A 15,743-nucleotide genomic window follows, 5' to 3' on the forward strand; every position below is an offset into this window, starting at 1 on the left:
ACACCTTTTTCCAAAGGGAGAGGGTGTAACACCCTCTCTCTGAGGAAGTCCTTTGTTCTGCCTTCCTGGGCTGGGCCTGGCTGGACCCCAGGAGGGCAGAACCCTGTCTGAGGGGTTGGCAGCAGCAGCAGCTGCAGTGAAACCCCGGGAAAGGCAGTTTGGCAGTCTGTGCTAGAGACTCGGGGGATCATGGAATTGTCTCCCCAATGCCAGAATGGCATTGGGGTGCAAATTCCATGATCTTAGACATGTTACATGGCCATGTTCGGAGTTACCATTGTGACGCTATACGTAGGTAGTGACCTATGTATAGTGCACATGTGAAATGGTGTCCCCGCACTCACAAAGTCCGGGGAATTTGCCCTGAACGATGTGGGGGCACCGTGGCCAGTGCCAGGGTGCCCACACACTAAGTAACTTTGCACCCAACCTTCACCAGGTGAAGGTTAGACATATAGGTGACTTATAAGTTACTTAAGTGCAGTGGTAAATGGCTGTGAAATAACGTGGAGGTTATTTCACTCAGGCTGCAGTGGCAGGCCTGTGTAAGAATTGTCAGAGCTCCCTATGGGTGGCAAAAGAAATGCTGCAGCCCATAGGGATCTCCTGGAACCCCAATACCCTGGGTACCTCAGTACCATATACTAGGGAATTATAAGGGTGTTCCAGTATGCCAATGTGAATTGGTGAAATTGGTCACCAGCCTGTTAGTGACAATTTGGAAAGCAGAGAGGCATCACACAGGGAACACATACATATAGGCCACAAACTTATGAGGACTGGGGTCCTGGCTAGCAGGGTCCCAGTGACACATAACAAACATACTGACAGTGAAAACACCCTGACATATACTCACAAACAGGCCAAAAGTGGGGGTAACAAGGCTAGAAAGAGGCTACTTTCTCACACAGGTGTGCAATAACAATGTCTGCAGGCAAAGAGTTACTAGAATTACGCCAAGGAAACAAAGACGTGATAGCGTATTTGTCACACTTCAATCGGTTAGTAGTAGAAAACGCTTGGCCAGAGGAAAAAAGGTCAGCATTATTTTATCAAGGGCTAAAAGACGAACTGAAAGACGTGTTGGCCCAATTTGAACCACAACCGGAAACTTGTACTGCTTTAATTAATCTAACCCTGCGGCTAGGTCATAGACTCTCAGAAAGAAAAGGAGTAAGGAAAAAAGGGAAAAACCCAACTGGCGAATGGAAAGGTCCAGACACTTTTAGTTGTCCTCAGATCCTGTAATAGAACCGATGGATATCGGAACTATTGCCCCATCTTTGACCAAAGAGGAGAAAGACATGCGGCGAAGAAATGGACAGTGTCTGTATTGTGGAAAGAAGGGTAATTTCGTAAAGGAATATAAAAAGAAACCCAAGGGTAAAATTGATCCAATATCTATGACAAAGAAAAAGATACCGATTGCTTTGGAAAATTCACACGAAAAATACAGTGCCCAACAAAAAACGATGGGGACCTGTTGGGCAAATTGACAATCCCTTCAGTGTGTTCTTGCACAAATCGTTATGTCAAACATTTTCGAATTCTAGCACAACTGACTGTTCAGGGAAAAAGACATAGGCCCTCATTACAACCTTGGCAGGTGGCAGAGGCCGCCAGCCAAGATTGAACCGCTGGGCGGCCGCCAATGTGGTCGCACTCCAGCGGGGTCTATAATGAGATAGTAGCTGGGCCGGCAGGCGGAAACCTGGTTTCCACCTGCCGGCCCAGCGGGGATCTCGCCCGCAACACGGGAGCCAGCTCCAAATGGAGACGGCGGTGTTGCGGCTGTGCGACGGGTGCAGTTGCACCAGTTGCGCTTTTCACTGTCTGCATAGCAAACAGTGAAAAGCTGCATGGGGCCGTGGCAGGGGGCCCCTGCACTGCCCATACCCCAGGGGCCCCATAACTCCCCTTTCCGCCAGCCTTTTCATGGCAGTTCTTACCGCCACGAAAAGGCTGGCGGAAGGGGGACTCGTAATCCCCTGGGCAGTACTGCAAGCAGCAGCTGGGGGATTTAAACTGCCGGGACCAATGTGGCGGTAAACCGCTGGTCCCGGTGGTACGACCGCGGCGCTTCCGCCGCGGTCGTAATTTCCCTGGATGCACCACCAGCCTGTTGGCGGAGCTTCCTCCAAAACAGCCCTGGCGGTCAAAGACCGCAAGGGTTATAATGACCCCCATAATGTACAAGTTCTAATTGATTCAGGGGCAACAGGAAATTTTGTGGACCAACAAACTGCACTAGACTTGCATATACCCAGTGTCAAGAAAAAGGTTACTGAAGTTGATTATGCAGTTGATGATATTGAATTGGCAGGAGGCCCCGTTACTAAACAAACCTCATGAATGCAAATGATTTGCAAAGATGATAGGAATCTGAACCACTGTGAGATAATTCGCTTCGATATAATCCAAGTACCCCAATATGGTTTTATCTTAGAAATGCCGTGGTTAATGTTACACAATCCATGCATAGACTGGCTCAGCCAGGTTTTGCATTTTTCTTCTTCCTCTTGTTTAAAAAAATGTCTTCAACCAAGACGAGACAAAGAAGGAAATCTTCAACACTCTATTGCTACTGCAGACGAGAAGGAAATTGATCTGCCACCACAGTATTCAGAATATACTGATGTTTTCTGTAAAAAGAAAGCGAGCTCCTTGCCAACTCACAGGTCGTACGACTGTCAGATCAACCTTGTACCCGGCGCCAATATACCAAATTGTAGATTCTATGCATTATCAGAGAATGAAAGTCAAGTTCTACGAGAATACCTTGATCAATGCTTAGCCAACGAGCTAATTTGGCCATCACGATCTCCAGCGGCTTCTCTGCTGTTTTTCTTACCCAGAGCTAATGGCGAATTGAGACCGTGTATTGACTTTAGAGCTATAAACAAGATCACTGTTAAAAATAAATATCCACTACCTCTCATTCCATTCTTGTTAGACCAGGTAAAATCCGCCGTTATTTACACCAAACTTGACTTACAAGGTGCTTATCACCTAGTTCGAATTCGAGAGGGAGATGAGTGGAAAATGGCTTTTAAGACTCATTATGGTCTCTTTGAGTATCTAGCGATGCTGTTTGGGCTATGTAATGCCCCAGCAGCTTTCCAATATTTCCTAAATTATGTTCTGAGAGAATACCTAGACATCTTTGTCATCGTTTATATTGACGATATATTGAGCTATTCAAACTCTGAAGAAATACATGAAGAACATGTAAAAAAGTTATTACAAACTCTTCGAAACCATAATTTGTTTTGCAAATTAAGTAAATGCGAATTCCATACCAAAGAGGTTGAATTTTTGGGAGTCATTTTAACACCTGATGGCATGCAAATGACTGAAAGAAAAATTCAAGCTGTATCAGAATGGCCCACACCAAAATCAGTATGTGACATCCAATGTTTTTTGGGTTTTGCAAATTTTTAGCAACGCTTCATCCATCACTTCTCCCAAAAGGTAGCACCAATTACCAAATTGCTAAAGAAAAAGGCCCTCTTCAACTGGTCCCAAGAGACAGAGGAAGCATTGCAAGACTTAAAAAAGGCCTTTACTTCAGCTCCCATTATAGCTCATCCCAATGTGGAGGAACCATTCAATGTGGAAGCTGATGCATCCGATGTCGCTGATGGGGCCATCCTGTCCCAACGTCACAGAGAAACTGGACAATTGCATCCTATAGCATATGTGCCAAGAAAACTGAATGAAGCAGAACAGAATTACACCATAGCAGAAAAAGAAATACTAGCAATTCGCAATGCTTTCAAAGAATAGAGACATTATCTATTGGGAGCAAAACACACCATAACTGTATACTCTGACCATAGAAACATACAATTTATGAGCTCTGCCAGGCTACTAACTCCCAGGCAACTGAGATGGATGTTATTCTTTGCAGAATTTGATTTCAGAGTGACTTTTAGACCAAGAGTAGATAATCGTTAGGCCGATGCATTGTCTGGACAAGATTCTTCTATCACACATACTGACCAAAAACCCATGCCTATTATAACGCCTTCTAAAGTGTTGTATTTAATAGCAGCCGATAAGTTCTTTGATCTCATTCGTAATCATTTTCACATCACCAAGAGGCAAGAGTGGTTACAACAAGACACCAAAAGGTCCATTCAACAAGGCCTACCTCTACACAAATCTCGAGTATTCCTGCCTACTGAGGAGTTAAGAGAGACAGCTTTTCATTGGTTGCATAGTCATCCTCTGGCAGGTCATCCAGGTCCTCAAAAAACACTAGAACTCGTGAAAAGGTATTTTTGGTGGCCTCCATTTGTTCATGACTTAAAGCAAATGCTACAATCATGTGAAGTGTGTTCAAGATGCAAAACCGAATATAGCAAGCCTAAAGTTATATTGATACCTCTACCCGTTCCCAACCATCCACGGGAACTTATCTCTATGGATTATATCACTGGTCTTCCTCAAGTAAAGCAATTTTCAACCATTTTAGTGGTGATGGATAGTCTTACCAAATATGCTCATTTCATTGCATTTAAAGGTCTCCCAACATCTGACACCTTAGCAACTATCACCTTAGAAAACATTGTTCGCCTTCATGATAGAGGAACACAATTTTCTGCATGTTTTTGGCAGCAATGGTGCAAGGCTTTACGAATTGATTCGACTTTATCCACAAACGGATGGTCAGACAGAAAGACTGAACTAAAATCTAAAACAATACTTACGATGTTATGCAACAAAGTCTCCTAAAACCTGGCTGGATCTCTTGTGGCTTGCAGAACTGGCTTATAACAACTCTCACCACTCTTCAATAAACTCAACTCCTTTCTATGGTTTATATGGGCGTCATCCGCACATTTTGCCAGTTACGATACCTGCTTCTACTCAAACCACTCCAGCAGTCATGGACATGTTAACACACATGAAAAGTGTACATTCACACTTGCAAACAAATCTACACCAAGCAAAGACAAAATATAAAATGCAATATGACAAAAAAACACCAGCCTGGTCCATAGTATACAAACAAAGATAGAGTTTGGTTATCCACGAAAAACTTTGTATTCAAAACTAAAAATATGTTTCCTCCAAGATTCATAGGGCCCTATGAAGTTCTGCGACAATTGAACCCTGTAACATATAAACTAAAATTGCCATCGTCCTTGAAAATTCATCCGGTGTTTCACACTTCACTTCTTAAACCTGCTTCGCCCTCAAGTGTCACACAACCGGCTCCTCTATTAGTCCAAGGTCATTGGGAGTATGAGGTGCGATCTATCTTAGACTCTAGATATCGTGGGTCTTCCCTTTGGTACTTAGTGTCCTGGAAGGGATACGGACCAGAAAATGACTCATAGGAACTTGCAAGACATGTCCATGCACCACGTTTGGTGTGACGCTTTCATCTCCTCCATCCTGATAAGCCGGGCCCTGGACCGCGCTTGGGAGAGTGGTGTAATGTCAGGAATAAGGCTGTGCACGGTCCAGGTCCTGCCCGAAACTCTGCTGCGCGTATTTGAGGCGCTTCATGCGCACCACTTGTCATCCCCTCTTGTTCTAGAAGTGGTTATCAGCGTCGCCTGCCCTGTGGTAAAGCTCATGCAGCTGCAGGGTCAGGACATTGGTGGACAAGATGCACTTATCAGTGCTATTCTATGAATGGACTACGATTCCCAGGTTTCTAGAGGCAGCGGCCATCTTGGGGTTTGGCAGGCCTATAAAGCCCAGCCTCATCCAAGCGCATTGCTCACTATTTTGAAGACTTCGATGTAATCAGACCTCATTGTGGTTCCTATTAAGAAGAGCAGAGTTCCTGCATGGCAGATTGACAGCAAATCGGAGTATCCTTGTTTCCATGGTGAATTCAGATACGGGTAGGTCGTACTCATAGAGGTAAGGTCTTGATGAGCCCAATCTTGAAGGGAGTCATTACTTCCAAAGGTAAAGCGCCCCTTAGCACAACGAACAAAGCGCTTTCAGTCCAAAGAGTAAAGTGCTCCTGGCACGACGATAAAATTGATTCAGGCCAAACGAGTAAAGTGGCCTTGGCGCGACGATCAAAGCGCTTCGGACCACATGAGTAAAGCGCCCCTTAGCACAATGAGCAAAGCGCTTCAGGCCACACGTGGAAAGCGCCCTTGGCATGGTAACCAAAGCGCTTCAGTCCACACGAGTAAAGTGCCCCTGGCAAAACAATCAAAGGCGCTTTAGGCCACATGAGTAAAGAGCCCTTGGCACGACAATCAAAAGCGTTTCAGGCCACACGAGTAAAGTGACCTTGGCACGATGGTCAAAGCGCTTCCTGCCACATGAGTAAAGCGCCGTTGGCACAACAATCACAGCGTTTCAGGCCACATGAGTAAAGCGCCCCTTAGCACAACGAGCGTAGCGCTTCAGACAAAACAAGTAAAAGCGCTCTCTGGCATAATGAACAAAGCGCTTCATGTATGATGATCAAAGTGCTTCATGAACAACAAACAAGGCGCTTCTGCCCAACGAACAAAGCGCTTCAAGTTCAATGAGTAAAACTTTCAGGCCTTAGTAGCAAATGGGAAAACGTTTTGGAGAAAAGCAAATTATAGTTTCATTGTTTTTTGGGAAGCATAATATGTGAGATACATATTTAAGTCTTTGAGAATTTCTAGGCTGAGATCAAACGTTTATGTTATAAATGCATAATTGTTACATGATTGATATTCAGAGTATGACCATAGTCCAAAGCTCTTGCCATCTCTAGGTTCCGAGGTTGCAGTTTGTTCTTGTTCCATGATTCAAAGAAGGGGCTACGCCCAATTCACAAAGGGTTTCAATCTGATACCACAGAGACGCCTTTATTCAAAAGTCTATTGGTGAGTTATACTGTTATGAACATACATGCATATTTGTTCTAACCGTTTCTTTTCAGATCTCTCTCCCTGCATTTCCCTACCGTAATTCCCTTCCCCCCGCCTGGCTTCATCATAACTCTGTGCTCTGATAGCTTTTTGAGTTGGTGATGCCGGGAGGTGGGCCTTTTGTTCAGCAGCGTGCAGATTCAGAGGAAAGGGCACTGTGACAGACCCCAAAGGAAACAGGAGCGATTTTTTCATATTAATCTTGAAACCAAAGAGATCCCCAAATGACTTCAACCTCTGTAGCAGTGCCGGCACCGAAACATAGACCAATGCATCATCAGCATACATGGAATTATGTGTGTGGCCCGACCCAGCAGAACCTCCACTGCACCATCTCCTCACGAAGCCAGATTGCCAGAGGCTCTACCGCCACAGCAAACAAAAGAGGCGAGAGTGGGAATCCCTGTCTTGTACCCCTGCCAATCTCCCAGATGTTCGAGGTCTCTCCCCCCACATGTACTTGAGCTGTTGGGGCAGTATACAGTAGTCGAATCCAAGCGCAGACGCCGGGGTCAAAACCCATGCCCCGCAAAACCTCCAAGAGATATCCACACTCTACTGTATCAAATGCTTTTTCCAAGTCAAGAGACACCAGCGCCATTTCTGTCTCCATTCCCTTAGTCTTGCGCAGGACGTGCGCCAAGTGATGCAGATTATAGGACATACTACGACCTGCTATGAACCTGCATTGGTCTTCGTGCACCAGACCCTGAATCACACCCCGGAGCCGAGTGACCAAGGTCTTGCAGAGTATCTTGACATCACTATTTAACATAGTTAGCAGTCAATACGAGGAGGGATCAGCAACATCCCGCTCTGACTTGAGCAGCAAACACACTATACCCTGACCCATGGTGTCTGGTAACATACCACGCCCCAGCGCCTCCTCAAAAAGTTCCAGTAATCTCTCCCGTAGTGTGGAGGAAAATGCCTGATACAGCTCAACAGGAAAGCCATCACTACCAGGAGATTTGGATTTTGCCATTGCCTTCACTGCCTCTCCCACCTCCTCCACAGTAATCGGGAGTTCAAGAGCGCCCCTACTCTCTGGGTCCGACCTCGGCAGCCGCATCTGCTGCAGAAACTTCCCCTCACCATCTTCCGACAATACAGTGCCAGCCTTAGATACCCTCTGGAAGTGGGATGTGAATTCCCATAGAATGTCCTATACCCGTGAGGAGTTCACCCTCAGTGTTCCTAATATGTAGTGAGAGAGCGTAGTTTAAATATTACATGTTATAGACGTGAAATGCTTATGTTTAACAATGCTGCATTAATAATTGAAATGTATTAATAAACGTGGAGAATTGGTCACCTGTGTGAACTAATGTCAACTAGAAGAAATAATCATTTATAATTGTGCACATTAACACGTATAAAACCGCATTCATTAGAATTCGTATATCTTAAGTTAGCGTGAGTCGAGAATTAGCTGTATAACTCTCATATTAAAGCGTATTTTTCTGTTTCTCCAGTGTGCTGACTTGCAAAAGACCATGACCCAGCGATTGTTCTTTTCTTACTTATTTGCAACAATGCCCAACTCTCCCATTCGCATGCTAGTACCTAAAACATCTGAAATACAACATACTAGACAAAAGCGAGAATCAGTGGCGGTTGTCATTGGTGACATATTTGGAGCTATAATCCCATCAGTGGGGGTTATCTTAAATTCTATGAAAATTCAAAAGTTGTCTACTATTGTGGATAACATGCTGACAAATTTTACAGGAGCTATACTTCTGATGGGTACTGAACTTGCTGCAGAAAGAGCTATGACTCTTCAAAATCGGCTTGCTTTAGACATTCTTTTAGCAAAGAGTGGAGGTGTGTGCAAAACGCTTAATGAACGTCATTGTTGTTCATTCATACCTGATAACAGTAAGAAAATTAGAAGCATGCTTACTAACCTTACTAGAGATAGTACAGATTTGAAGGATCTAAAAGAACCTGGTGTTTGGGAAAAATTTGGGAAAGGAATTGCCCGAGTGGGAAGCTGGTTTACCAACATTTGGAATGGGGTACTTGCAAAAATTATGATAGGTCTATTAATTGTTTTGATTTGTCTATTAGGATTATGGGGGGCATGCAAAATTAATGACAAAATAAAAAGAAATTTGTCAAAAAGAGCCAGACAAAATGAAGAAAGTGAAAGAGAGAAAATGTTCAATGAAATATGGGAAAGCTCACATAAAGGGCAAGATGTTGAAATGCGTATCATGCGCAAGGTGAAAAATTAAGATCAAAAGATTGTGTGATGACGAGCGTCATCAGAGGAGGGACTGAGAGAGCGTAGTTTAAATATTACATGTTATAGACGTGAAACGCTTATGTTTAACAATGCTGCATTAATAATTGAAATGTATTAATAAACGTGGAGAATTGTTCACCTGTGTAAACTAATGTCAACTAGAAGAAATAATCATTTATAATTGTGCACATTAACACGTATAAAACCGCATTCATTAGAATTCGTATATCTTAAGTTAGCGTGAGTCGAGAATTAGCTGTGTAACTCTCATATTAAAGCGTATTTTTCTGTTTCTCTAGTGTGCTGACTTGCAAAAGACCATGACCCAGCGATTGTTCTTTTCTTACTTATTCGCAACAATGCCCAACTCTCCCATTCGCATGCTAGTAGCTTTAAGTATAAATTATGAGACTTCGAAACAAACATGGACACTTTCAAGGACAATAAAGCGAGGAGAAGAGAACTCTTGACCCGAATTGTGTGCCAAGGAGATGAAGTAACCCCGGATATGCCACCTACGAAAAACGTCAATTATGAAGACCAATTAGGATTTAGAAAGATATCATGAAATGACAAATGCATTACTTAATGTATAATTTGATTGGTTACCAATAGTGGGGTGTAGTGACTGACCAATAGAATTTTGGGGGAATGTATTTTGGAAAAAGGGATAAAAACCCATGACACAAGAGACGAGACACATTAGGTAGGGAATGATATCAATTGCTTCCAGAAACTCTGTCACTCTATTTGGTGACTTGAGACTTAGACAATAATCTTTGCCCATTGACTGCCCATTACACTTTCCTCCTTAAGGGGAGAGTGCCCCTTGTCTTTACTTAGATAGACTGACGGTGATCTAACTGATGTCCTGAAGACGAAGACTGATCCTGTATGTTGACCTATCCAGAGGAGGGTAATAATATTACTAATGAAATCTATTTTGCCTTTTCTTTCTAGGTACCAACTGCTGTATGTTTTGATTAGAGACCTTAGATAGACGTTTTCCAAATTGATGTTCTAAATTGTTTTGCATGAAGCCCCACATTTTAATGCTAATTCGAGGTTGGATGAGGTATTCATTAGACTGACGGAACTGACGTGACTGACGTAGTGCTATGCTGAACTAAGACCTCTTGGAGGTATTATGTATCGCGATCTGTTCTTATTTACATAATCATCTTATGTTCCTGATCTTTGCATTATTGAAAGCTCATCGTAGTTGTCACCTTGTGATTATGTTCTTATGCTTCTTGGTTTTGGGACTAATGCATTTACTATTAGATTGTAATCAATAGGGAAAAAAATTCACTGTAATCTCCATTAAGGTGTGGGTATTCGTGACTGAAAGGTCATGATTGCGCCGAAGGTTTATTAATGACTAAAGTGAAATATATTTTGATGTTAACTGTTGACAATGTTATTGACATATTGATTGACTTATTGATTAGTTATCTCGTCTTACGGAGTCTCACCACTGGGCCCAAAGATTCATCGACCTAAAACGAGTCCTGATGTGTATAAATTAACATAGACGGACGCGTTAACGGTAGTATAGGCGGGGCCTCCACTTCCCGTTTCAAGATCCACGCTAAGAGTTTACCTGATTTATCGCCTTCTCAATGCAACCACTGCCTATATCCTCTCAATGTTGTTCTGCTTAGTGTGTTCCAACAAGTATTAACCTCCCTGTGTAGCCTGAGCTCCTCCCGCTTAATTGTGCTCGCTTTGGGTGGCTGCCACTGTACCTCTCCCAGTTTCACCTCCAGAGCCGTAAGATCCTGCTCTGTCCCATCCACCATGCTTATGCACTCTCCCCGAATTACTGCCTTCATAGCCTCCCATTCCAGGCCACGAGACGCAGTCCATATTTTGTTTTATAGCTGCACCAACTCTTTCCCGACACCCCTGATCAGTCAGCAAATCCGCAGGCATGCGCCAACCTAGAACTGTGCGAGCTACCGTCTTTCCCCATTGCAAATGCAGCCGAACTGGCGCGTGATCAGACAAAAACCGACCCAAATGAGTAACATCCAGGACATGTGAGCTGTTCAGACAACCCAACAAAAACCTGTCTAGTCGTGAATAAGTATCATGTGTTCTGGAGTGACAAGTATATTCCCTACCGTGAGGGTGCCATTCCCTCCGACCGTTCCAGAGACCCAAGTGTGCCATCACATCTCTAAGAGATTTTACCATCAGTGGTTTGGTTCCCAGTTCCGGCGGGAGGCAATCCAACTCCCCATGTAACACACAATTATAGTCCACTTCCCAAACCAAGGGCTTATCTACACTGTCCACCAAATCTCAGGTACTCTGCAGTAGAAGGAGGAATCATTTGTATTAGGAGCATATATATTAAGGGTGACAATGGGTAGACCATCTAAGATGCCCTCCACCAGCACGTAGCGGCCCTCCACATCCACCTCACTGTATACATGGCTAAAGGGGACCCCGGGGCCACCCACACAGACACTCAACGTGCATATGAAGAAAAGGAGGATGAAAACATCTGTCCCCGCCACTTCTTAGCCATTTTATGTGCTTTCTCATCAGTCATCTGAGTCTCCCGAAGACAAGCAATATGAACATTGTACCTTCATAGGCATGACTGCACACTGTAGAATTTGTATAACTTTTCAAGCCCCTGACATTCCATGTCAGCATATTAATAGGACGACTCAAGGCAATACAATGTGGTTCCTCCACCCGTAGGACGCAGCCCATTGTGTGTTCCCCCCAACAATGAGCCAAAAGAAAGACAGACTGCACATCTCGCTCTAATACACGCACTGTTGAATAACCTGCAAACATGGATATACCTCCCACCACCCTCAACCCCACCCCGGGAATACAGTAAAAAAAAAAAACAGCCCAAACTGTGTGTCCAGTCTGTAAATGCTTCCTAAACCCCAACTTATCATAACAAAATGCCAGCAGCGCCCCAGAGGGCCAGGCACCGCTCAGTCCACCCGCATGACCTTTACAGGACTGATGACAAGCAGCACCACAGCAAGAATAACAGTCAGGTCATTCTGGCATCCCCACCGCTTCCAATTCCTGCTCCAAAGCTGTGCCCCCAACTGATTCAGCAGGCACCACCGCCATTGTTCCATCTTGCTGTATCGCCACTCTGTGACACGATTCCGCCAGCTGTCCAGTGTTATGTGATCTCCAGTTTGGGCTTTCGGCACCGGAAGCCCATCGGGCAACGCCTCCAGATCCCTCCGTTCTTCCCAGGGCCACCTTGTCCCACATCTCCAACCATCACCACACCTCCTCTGGGCAATCAAAAAAGTGTGATTTCCCACCCGACAAGACCTTCAAACGTGCCGGATATAGGAGCATGTATCTAATGTTCATGGCTCGGAGCTTCGCCTTGACCTCCATGAACCCCTTACGAGAATTCTGCACCTTGTTTGTGTAATCAGAATAGTTAGAGATCTTGCAGTTCTCGTATAACGCCTTATCCAAATCACGTGCAGCACATAGAACACAGTCCCGGTCCTTGCAGTTAAGCAAGCAGGCAATAATGGCTCAAGGTGGCGCACCAGGCCGAGGAGGCATGACAAGGGCCCTATGTGCATGCTCCAACACAAAGACTCTAGATAGCCCATTTGGTTGCAGCACATCTCTGATCCAGTTCTCAACAAAGGATTCTGTGGCAGACCCCTACGCTTGCTCCAGAAAGCCCAGCAACCTGACATTGTTCCGCTGGGTCCTCCCTTCTGTGTCCTCCAGCCGCGCCTCCAACCGTCCGACCGTGGAGGTGGCCTGCACCATTTGCTTTCACAGCGTCCCCTCCTCAGACTGTAGCTCCGCTATAGAACCCTCTGCCACCTTCACCTTGTCGGACACCTTCCTGGAGGTCCGCCCGCAACAGATTGACCTCCACCACCACCATCTCTATTTTACCCTCCAGTGCCACCCGGGAGCCCTGGATGTCCGCAAGCAGCTCCACTCGTGATGGCTCTTCAGTGTTCAACGGGGTACCAGCAGCATCTCCACTCACCTCCAATCTCGCTGCACGCTGCGAGAAAACCACAGGGGTAGTATACTGTTCCATAGGGTTGCCCTGTGATGCACCCATCTGTTTATGATGCCCATTTCTCTCCTCACCAGTTCCAAATGCAACTGGCAGCCTCCTGCAGAGGCCTGACAACAAAGCACCACAATAACACTGTCTGCAGCTCTCCACTCCTTCAAGGACCACTGTCCAGCCAAGCAATAAAATCACCCGGGAGCGCAGGATGTCTGCAAGCAGCTCCGCTCACGATGGCTCTTCAGTGTTCATTGGGGTACCGGCAGCATCTCCACTCACCTCCAATCTCACTGCATGCTGCAGGAGAACCACAGGGGTAGTATACTGTTCCATAGTGTTGCCCTGTGATGCATCCATCCGTTTATGACACCCCATTTCTCTCCTCGCTAGTTTCTAATGCAACTGGCAGCCTCCCGCAGAGTTCTGACAACAAAGCACCACAAAAACAGTGCCCGCAGCTCTCCACTCCTTTAAGGACCACTGTCCAGCCAAGCAATAAGATCAAAATGCTGCGAGTCTCTCCAGCAGCCGAGGATCAAGCAGGAAACAATTACCGACAAGGTCAGTATATGTTCAATAGCTAAGCGGAATGGCAAAAAAGTGAAGGAAAAGAAAAGCTGAACTAACTCAGCTAGGATGTCCAGGGGCACCTCCCGGCATTCTTGCCACAACACTCGCCGTCCAGCAGTGGGGTTCCATTGGCCCAAATGCCCCAGGATGTCACCCCGTCACTCCTGGGCCTCGGAGGATGCTGCTGCACGCCTCCCAGCTTGTGCGTCCGTCCCCCAAGCCTGCGGCCACACTGGCCCCCCCAGGCGCAGCAGCACGACAAGCTGCCTGATCCACAGGCCCCATCTGGCAGAGAGTCCAGAAAGCAAGCCTCACAGCCCCGGAGGAGGCCTCGCCGCCTCCGTTACCACCAGTAGGCCGCCTCTCTTGCCACGGGTTCAGCCGACCCCTTCTGCACCAGCCGGCACCCACCTCACAGCCTGAAGTCGGCTCCTTTACAGGTCAGAGGGGGGCATTCACATCACGCCTGCCCCCAAGTCCACTCTGCCCTCCACCGGCTTGCAACGCGAGCCACGCGGCCCAGCACCGCACCAGCAGGGTTGCGCGAGTGCTGCCGCAGTAGCACCGACGGACCTGAAGAAAAGGGAACCAGTCACACCCAGGTCCACCAGATGTGCACCTGATCCAAAAGAATGGATCCCACGCCCTGGTGTGCCTCAGGATCGTGGCAGGATATCGCTGGGGACGGGAGCGCACTAGCAGTGTGTCCCATCGGCCATGTTCCTTGGCCATGCCCCTGCATCGCCTCATAGTTGATAGAACTTTTTTTAAGCACACCACTGAGTGGTGGTTGCGTCATTGCAGGAGATCCTTCCACTGTGTCCTGTAATGGTTATGTGGCCTCAAATTGTGATAGTGCCAAGTGTCATGATACTGATGTAGGATTTCTATTGTGAGGACAGGATGTATGACTCTAACTGAGGTCACAAATCAATGATAGTTTTCCTATTTAATTTATCCCATGCAATATTCCCTTTCTTCCATGGATTGAAGGTTGTGAAGCGTGTAACCCTGAATGGAACAGACTAATGGGCTTAGGCATGGTTTGTGAAACTCAGCTCTGATTTATTCAACTACTTGTTAGCTACATATCTATGTTCCCAATACATTATGAACTGGTTTTCTTTTGTTTGTTTGAATGAATTGGGTAACAGATAACCTCTTTGTCATTTCTAATTTTCATTTGCAAATACATGTTCAAAAGATTTGATAGCATTATGGTAGAAAACAGACATAACAAATGAAATGCCACAATAAATCTAGCAAGAGTTTTGCAGTTTGTGTCCATATCATTTATTTGCATGACCCAAAAGAACAGAAAGGTGAATCAAAAAATGAGGAAATTAACAAACAAAGTCTATCATGGTGGATGAAGTATGGCTGTAGAGCCAAGAACAGTTTGGAGTTCAATGTGCAAAATACAACTGTCCTCAGAAAAGGTAAATGTGTCCCTGAAAAAGTCCACAGAGTGAATGGTAGACACACACTGGAGGAAGTTAGGACCTGCGTCTCCTGGAGGTGGTGGTGGTGGTCTTGCCATCCTCTCCTGGCAGTCTGGATGACCGTCCCCTCCAGGGAGGGGGGGGTGCACAGGTATAGGGACTGGTGTGGGAGGCGCAGCTTCCTCATATGGCATGGGCTCCCTGTCTGTGGCTGGCAGTGTGTACTTGGGCCTGATGTACACAAACAGGGGCAGATGGAATGGGAAAAGCCCTGCTCATGTGGTGGTAGATGTTGTAAAGCACCCCAGTTCGGAAGCTCATATTTTCATTGTGGTTGCGTTTTTCCAACATGAGCTCCATCTACAACTCATCTCCCGGAGGTCAGTTATAACCTAGCCCATTTTGTTTTGGGATTCTTGTACTGCTCCCAAGACTCGGTCAATGGTGGTCTGGCTGACAGAGAACCCAATTGCCTTATATTGCTGGCTCACAGATTCGCTCCTATGACCCCTAGACCCCAATACCATGTGCCCTTGAAGGAGTGTGCTCCATCCCAC

Source organism: Pleurodeles waltl, chromosome 3_1, assembly GCF_031143425.1.
Source record: "Pleurodeles waltl isolate 20211129_DDA chromosome 3_1, aPleWal1.hap1.20221129, whole genome shotgun sequence".
Taxonomy (NCBI): Eukaryota; Metazoa; Chordata; class Amphibia; order Caudata; family Salamandridae; genus Pleurodeles; species Pleurodeles waltl.